This window comes from Triticum urartu, chromosome 5 (assembly GCF_003073215.2).
Source record: "Triticum urartu cultivar G1812 chromosome 5, Tu2.1, whole genome shotgun sequence".
Lineage (NCBI taxonomy): Eukaryota > Viridiplantae > Streptophyta > Magnoliopsida > Poales > Poaceae > Triticum > Triticum urartu.
The window spans coordinates 601,235,313-601,243,708 of NC_053026.1; positions in this window are offsets into that span (position 1 = coordinate 601,235,313).

Consider the following 8,396-nt stretch of genomic DNA (forward strand, 5'->3'; position numbering starts at 1 on the left):
GCAAATGGACGGGTGGCACTGGCCGAGCTTGATCCGACGGCTGACCTTCCTCGCTGCGCTGCTCCGAAGAAGCCTCTCTAGGTTTCACTCGAAGTAGGAAAAAAGTAGGGTGATTTATCAGGCGAAAACCTCCATTCAGTGCAAACTTGGAAACATTTAATCCTTATCATCGTAGTCCCAGGTGGACCGTGGACGGCGATAGGGAAGGTGTTCTCGTCCAGGCCGTTGAACATCAATGCATTTGAGAGAGCCATGCAAAGAACGTGGGGCCTTCACCACACAACTCGTTTCTGCGCGTTGCGCAACAATGTTTTCATGGGCAGATTTGGAAGTGAACGCAATTGAAAACACATAATGAATAATGGTTCATGGCAGTTTGATTTCAGTGGCATGGTTCTGAGAGATTATGTGGGAGACATTCGGCCATCGAAGATGCCCTTTGGTAGTATTGATGTTTGAGTAAGGGTCAATGATCCCCCAGATAAAAAGATGTGAAGTGTTTAGTAAGGCATTGGGCGACTGGTTGGGGGGGAGGCAATATGTGTGGACGTGGATAAGGAGGGATGGACAAGAGGGAAATATTCCAGAGTTTGTGCAAAATTCTCTCTATTCGAGCCTTTGGCAAGAAGCCTCGATCTTCACTGGAAGACAAAGAGGGAATTGGGTAAGAGTTCCAATATGAGAAATATGGCATTCTTGCTTTGGTTGTGGGAGGCTGGTTTATGGAGAGGAAGGGTATGACCCACATGAAGATTTTGAACTGCAATGGGGCGAGCGGATAAGGGTGTCTCCCGGCTGGGACAAGGGTCTAAGGATACGACCGCGACGGCGTCTATGTCGTCAAGTAATATGAGTCATGGGAGCTCTTGCTCGAGTTGGGGGGGGGGGGGCATGGTCAACGTGGACAACCCATGTCAGAGACCTACCGCCACGTAGCAATTTGTCTCAAGAGCACATCAATGTTGAGGAGCCTTGTATGGAAGTGAGGAGGAATGTGAGACACGAGGAAGTTACCAACCCAACTAGACCTCACTCGAGGAAGGGGCGTGCAAAAAGATCACCTGAAAGGAGAGCAAGCAGACATGGTTGGAGCTTGAGGCGTGTTGGTCATCAGATGCATCCTAAGTCCTAACGCCTTCATTCGGAGACTAAGGATCAACAGAGGAGTCCTTCGGCTATGAAAAAGAGATCGAAGTAAATATGGGTGGCTAAAGGGGAGGACAGGATGACACTGGTTGATAATTTTATGGGCAAGAAAGTGATAAGGATTCTTAACTCCATCGGTTTTTTGACGGGATCTCAGAACCTAATGATCAAGTGGCGGGCCCTGCTGGTCAGGCCCGCTAAGACCAATGAACATCTTGGCCTGGAATTGTCGGGGACTTGGGTTGGACTCGATAGTGGGTGAACTACAGACTAGATATGGTCCTAGAACTCAACGGTGGTCCTTCTGTCAAAAACCAAAAAAGAAGCGGGGGGTGAATAAATTGCGTTGGAGTATGGGATTCCGGCATGGTCAAACAACTAATTGCGGGGACGAAGTGGTGGGCTTGCACTTTTGGTGGAGATATGGCTATAATGTTACAGTGAGGCCCTGGTTTCAATATCGTTTCAATGTTGTCGTTTCATGTGATGGTAATAAAAGCTAGAGATTCGCTTGAATCTACAGTGAATAATGCATTGGGCTGAGGAAGAACACATGTGATGTGATGTGCTACCCGAGACCTCAAGATGACAGATCATGGTTGTGTGTGATGGCATGCAAGACATATAGGGTAGTGTAGCACCTTCATGTAAGTATCCCAATAGTTATAGTTCCCAACAAAGAGCAGAGGAGAGTATGGTGAGTGTCGTTTCGATCACACACAAGTTGTCACCGGTCTTGACAGTCTTGTGCGAAGTAATTGTCTGAAAATCTGCAAATGATTTTTTTGTCTCATGAAACAAATGTAGGAGAGTGGTGGAAAGAGTTGATAGTTGCAGCGCCAATAATAACGACTTGAAAGTAAATAACATTACTCCTATAAAAGAAATATGGGAGTACCCGTCTCCTGGGGGCCGTCGTTCGTTCTAGGTGGCGTGCCGCGGGGGCCTATCGGGGAATCTCCGTGGTGTTCGATCTGCCCGGACGATGCGCACCTGGCCCACCGCCTCGTCAGTCCATGTCGGGTGGACCGTGGGCGCGCCCAGGGTCACAGTCATGGGTGGCTTTGGGTGTGCCCGCGAGCGAGGCCCTGTGCATTATCCCGCGTGCGATGGGTTAGGCAGACCCGCATGTCGACGTCTGCTACTTCTTGAGCTTGCGTTGGTTTTTCCCTTGAAGAGGAAAGGGTGATGCAGCAAAGTAGAGATACGTATTTCCCTCAGTTTGAGAAGCAAGGTATCAATCTAGTAGGAGACAACACACAAGTCACGGAATACCTGCACAAACAAACAACAACTTGCACCCAATGCGACAAAGGGGTTGTCAATCCCTTCACGGTTACTTGCATAAGTGAGATTTGATAGAGATAGATAAATGATAAAGTAAATATTTTTGGTATTCTTGGTTTATAGATCGGAAAGTAAAAGATTGCAAGATAGTAAATCGAAAACTAATATTATGGAAAATAGAACTTATATGATGAAAAATAGACCCGGGGGTCATAGGTTTCACTAGAGGCTTCTCTTATGATAGAAAATAATACGGTGGGTGAACAAATTACTGTCGAGCAATTGATAGAAAATCGCAAAGTTATGACGATATCTAAGGCAATGATCATGAATATAGGCATCGCATCCGTGTCAAGTAACCCGAAATGATTCTCCATCTACTACTATTACTCCACACATCGACCGCTATCCAGCATGCATCTAGAGTATTAAGTTCATAAAGAACTGAATAACACATTAAGCAAGATGACATGATGTAGAGGAATTAACTCAAACAATATGATGAAAACCCCATCTTTTTATCCTCAATGGCAACAATACAATGTGTGCCTTGCTATCCCTACTATCACTGGGAAAGGACACCGCAAGATTGAACCCAAAGCTAAGCATTTCTCTCATTACAAAAAAAACCAATCTAGTTGGCCAAAATAAACCGATAGTTCGAAGAGAATTACAAAGATATCAAATCATGCATATAAGAATTCAGAGGAGATTCAAATAATATTCATATATAAGCTAATCATAACTCCACAATTCATCGGATCTCGGCAAACACACCGCAAAAGAGTATTACATCAAATACATCTCCAAGAACATCAAGGAGAACATGGTATTGAGAATCAAAAAGAGAGAAGAAACCATCTAGCTACTAGCTATGGACCCGTAGGTCTGAGGTAAACTACTCACGCTTCATCAGAAGGGCAATAGAGTTGATGTACAAGCCCTCTGTGATCGAATCCCCCTCCGGCAGGACGCCGGAAAAGGTCCCTAGATGGGATCTCATGGGTACAGAAGGTTGCGGCGGTGAAAAGTGTTTTCGTGGCTTGTTCTGGTGGTTTGGGGATATAAAAGTATATATAGACGAAAGAATTAGGTCAGGAGGTGCATGAGGGGCCCACAAGGGTGGGACACGCCCTACCCCCTGGTGCGCCCTCCGTCCTTGTGGCTGCCTCGTGGCTCCTCTGACTTCATCTCCAAGTCTCCAGGTTGTCTTCTGGTCCAACAAAAATCATCGCAAATGTTTTATTCTGTTTGGACTCCGTTTGGTATTCCTTTTCTGCGAAAATCAAAAACGGGAAAAAAATAGGAAGTGGCACTGGGCTTTAGGTTAATAGGTTAGTCTCCAAAATAATATAAAATAGCATCCCTGGGGCTCTCCGAGCCGTCCGATCTGCCCGGACGGTGCACACCTATGCGACCTGCCTTGGGGGTCCATGACGGGTGGACCGCAGGCGTTCCCAGGGCCACCGTCATGCGGTGGCTTTCGTCATGCGCCCTATTGCGTGCTCGGACGCACGTGACGGGAGAGATCGGGCCGTCTATCAGTGTCTTTGGACCTGATCGGGCTTGTTCGCTCACGCCAACGGGGGCGCTCATGCTTGGACCGAGCCACTATCATGTGGTGGTTTTCGGCCACGCGTGTGTGCCCGTCTTGACCGCTGTTTCGCATCCGCGGGGGGTATAAGTCTGGGTTGACATCGTCCTTTGGCCCTGGCCAGGTTGTGTCCAACTAGGGGTGGTGCGTGTCGGGTGGTGGTTGCAGAGTGTCGTCCGGCTAGGGGTCGCGATGGCAGGCCAACCGACCTTGAGGGCCATCCGGCCAGGGGTTGCGACGGCAAGAGGCCGGGTGGCTAGCATTGTTTGGTATTTTGCTTATGGCGGTTGCGTTGTTCCTATAAGTTAGCAATCGTATATAGTACCTGTACTTGTCGTTATGATTTAGTTCAGGAATATTCTATATGCCCAAAGTCACACTTTACTATTTTTATGGATGCCAATTACTGCATATGCCATTTTGCAGATGCTGAAACCATAACTGCTGCTATATATAAACATTATTAATTAATTCCTTAAAATCTGCATCAAGCATCTCTGTCATTGTTGTGTGATTCAGTTCATCAATGGGAGCCATACTTTTACATCATTTATGCATCTGCTATTTGTATTCTTTCAGCGTGCATATATGCAACATTAACTCTCTAGATTCTGCATCAAGTTGGTAATTTGTGTTTGCTGATATAATAGTATCTGCCTTTTCTAAGGATTCCAGTTTTGTCTCACTCTCTGGTTTCTTATACATCTTACAATCATTGTGTGTTACCCTTCTAGATGCAATTGCTGACCTAAGTTCCGTAAACTGAACAAATGACAATGCCAGTTACTAGTTATTGCTTGCATGTGCTCTTTGCCTTCCAACTGGAGATGATGAAAGCCTAGCTGCACACAACATTTCCAACTCTTTAAATTTGCATCAAGTTGGTCAATTTGTGCTCCCTGATATAATATTATTTGCCTTGTCTAAGGATTCCAATTTTCTCACACTCTGGTTTCTTATTTATCATAGTCACTGTCAGCCTTCTAGATGCAGTATGCTGACACTAAGCTAGGTTCTCTAGACCCCATAAACTGAAAAATGACAACGACGTCTCACTTAATGTTTCTTTGTTCGTGTCACCAGATCAGCAAGAGGGTATTCGATGTGACCAGGAGCGAGTCCGTAGACCCGTCGAAACTGGATGGATCCACGCAGGAGAACGACATGAAGACTGCCGAGCTCCTTGACGCAGACAACATGACCAACGTACCGTTTGAGCTATACACGACCCAGACAACTGTTGCAGTTTCCAGGGAGGAGTTCCTGGATGTCGTCTGTGATGCACTTACCCTATACGTTTTGCTAATCTTATATGTTTCCTGTGCTCATATCATAGCTCTGCAACTACACTCAGTCACCGATCTTGAGGTATTTGAATGCTTTTAAAGTGAAAGTGCTATGGCAAACAAAACAAATGTATTGCCTACCATTAATATCCATCTGTGAAGTATTTTCCTATAGGAATTTGTTTCATCAACGACCTTTCCTTTTTGTGCGCTCCCGGTGCTTTACATTAGAATGAAGGAGGGGAAGGAATCAGTGACAATGTTGCTATGCGGCACAAGTGGATGCGGCAACTCCACTCTTATCATCTTTGTTGGTAAGTGTTTATCTGTAGATAGGGAAACCATTCACTAGTGATACAAGTTGATGAACCCCTTCTGCTCACATTAGTATATAGTTATATTCTATATATGCATACCAAAACCAAGCCGCTTGCTAAAAGTGAGTTACACTGATATACTGAGTACGGAGTTCAAATAAAATGCTGATAATGTGCTTGAGAAACATTGTGAAAGGACCCTTCGGATGACATTTTAATACTGAATCTAGCCGTATATAGTCAGTAGACTCCAAATTTTATGGGGTATCTTTTCTTATCTAATGCAAACTTACATCTGAATTCGTAATAAAATCTGAAGGCTCTAAAGATAGGTACATTGTTAGTAGACAGCTCCTTGGTCCCAAGAGCGATAATCACACCACAATAGCCCCATCAGCCACGGCGTCTTCATGGAAATGTTCGATCGTGCCCTCCAAGCGACGCAGGCCCATCAATTCAGGATAGCGAGCGTAGTAGGCCTCGGTGCGCCGCTGCCACCGCGCCTTCCACTTGGCGTGGCACGTGCCCAGGTCATCGTCCGAGTTGTAGTCGTCGGAGGAGTACCCCTCCTCCTCCTGCGTCGTCGCGTCGGTCTCCCCCTCTCCGCCCTGGCCTTGAGGATCGCCGCCTTCATCACCCTCGCCTGAGTAAATAGCATAAAACTACTACTTTGCAGGCTAGGGTTCCAAAAAACTACATGTTTTTAATTTTTCTCATATAACTACCAAATGGGTGGTCGGCTGTTTTAAAAAACCCAAAACATCTAGTGCTTTATAGTTGATCCTGATAATGACAATTGGGACCCGCACGTAAGAAAACTGATTGTTTGACCGTTAACTGACATGTGGGGTCCACATGTCAGCTCTCTTCCTCATTCTCTTCACTCCTCCTGCCTCTCTTCTTCCCTAGGAGATCGATGGAGTGACGGCCGCCGCTCCTTCCACCAGTGTCGGTCGCCCCTCCTTCCACCTCGTCGGCGTCGGCCGACCGCTCCTCCGTCTCCACTACTACCCCCTCTCCCTGGAACCTCTTCTCCTCACCGTTGGTGTCGGGAGGCAGAAGTGAGGTCGGGGTGCTCCTGCACGAGCTTCCCGCGAGGCCACCGTGCTCCGCGTCCATGGCGTCAGTGGCGGCGCTGATGCCAGGCAGGGGAGAGACGCGCTCGTGGGGTTGCTCCGGTGCTCCAGCCACGCGTCCTCCTTTCCCAGCTCGAATCCCCTCCATAGTTGTGGTCAACGCTCGGGTCCGAGCTCCCAAGGCCGGCCGCCATGACTAGGCTCAAGCTCGAGCTCGAGCTCCTGCCTCACGAGCTTCCTGGCCCGCACTTCGCACGCTCGCAAGCCTGCCTTCTGCGCCCAGCCGCAACGGCCATCGCCCGATGAGCGGTGCTGCCCCCTGGCGCCCGTGCGGAAGGGAGCTCCATAGCGGTGCCATGGCTGCTGGTGGCGACGGAAGGGAGCACCACGCGCCGCCCGCGACGGAAGGGAGCTCCAGGGCGGTGCCATGGCTGCTGGCCGGCGACTCACGGCGGTTGCTCGCGCACGGCCACGGGAGGGACCCGATTGCTTTTTTCAGAAGTTTACAATGACCTGATTGCGTTTTTGAAAAGTTTGCATGGGCTTGATGGCATTTTTGAAAAGTTTACAGACACTGACATGTGGGACCCACATGTCAGTTAACGGTCAAACAAACAGTCAAATAGATGGATCATTTAGGTGCGGGCCCGACCTGTCATAAACCTATTTAATCTTGATAGAGGTCAAGGTGTCCCGTCTTTCAATGAGACGGTGGCTATCATTTTGGAGGAACTCGACTTTGACGATCCGACTACGAACGTGCGAGGACGTCGCGCCTTAGCAATCGCTAAACCAACTCCGAGAGGTTATTGACCACGCCGGAGCATGATCAACCTGACCACGAAGGTTTGTTTCCTGCAGGCAAACGAAGAACAAGCAAGAAACTAAGATTGCAATCTGGATATTGCGAATATAAGAGGAAAGCTTTATTGATCAAGGTGGGGTTCTGTGACGCCTTTGTCTGGTCGTTGAACACAAACGAAGTACACGAAGTTGCAGCTATGGCGAACTTTAATCTAAACAAAACCCAAAGTCTAAACGATGCCCTAAGGGTTGTATATATGGAGGAAAGAGGAGGAAATTTCGTGGCCCTTGGAGGAGGGGTACGAAACCAACCCTAACTCTTGTTTCCCCACACATGCGGACTCTAAAACAGCCTATACTTAAGTATTTCGAAATTATATGGGCCTGGCCCAATAATAAGGTGTCACAGCACCTAGAATAGCCTTTGGACGAAATTTATGAAGTGGCATCTTGTATATTTCGTCCAAGGCTTCATGCACTCATTATGGTGGCTTCAAAGTCCTAAAATCATCACTTGCAACCCCATTCTTGTTCCCCTTGCGCATGCCATCATCTCCATGCTTGGTCTTGTTCCAGTGTTCATCCCTCTTATCCATGCCAGGCCCTTCATTTGTAAGCAAAACAAATGTATCCAATTTAGGCAGGATCATATTCTCATGAACATTAGAATCATTACTAAGAAACGAAAGTACCTGATAATTTAATTAGCACGTGCGAGCTCTAGTAATTGGTCCAGTATATGTAGCAGTAGGGGCTGTGGGTGTAACAATGGTATTGATGTCCTCATAATCCTCCCCTTCTTGAAATGAAGTCGTCCTCGACGGAAGCTCATCTTCCTCACCCAAATAAGGCTTCAAATCTGCAATGTTAAAAGTGGGACTAACCC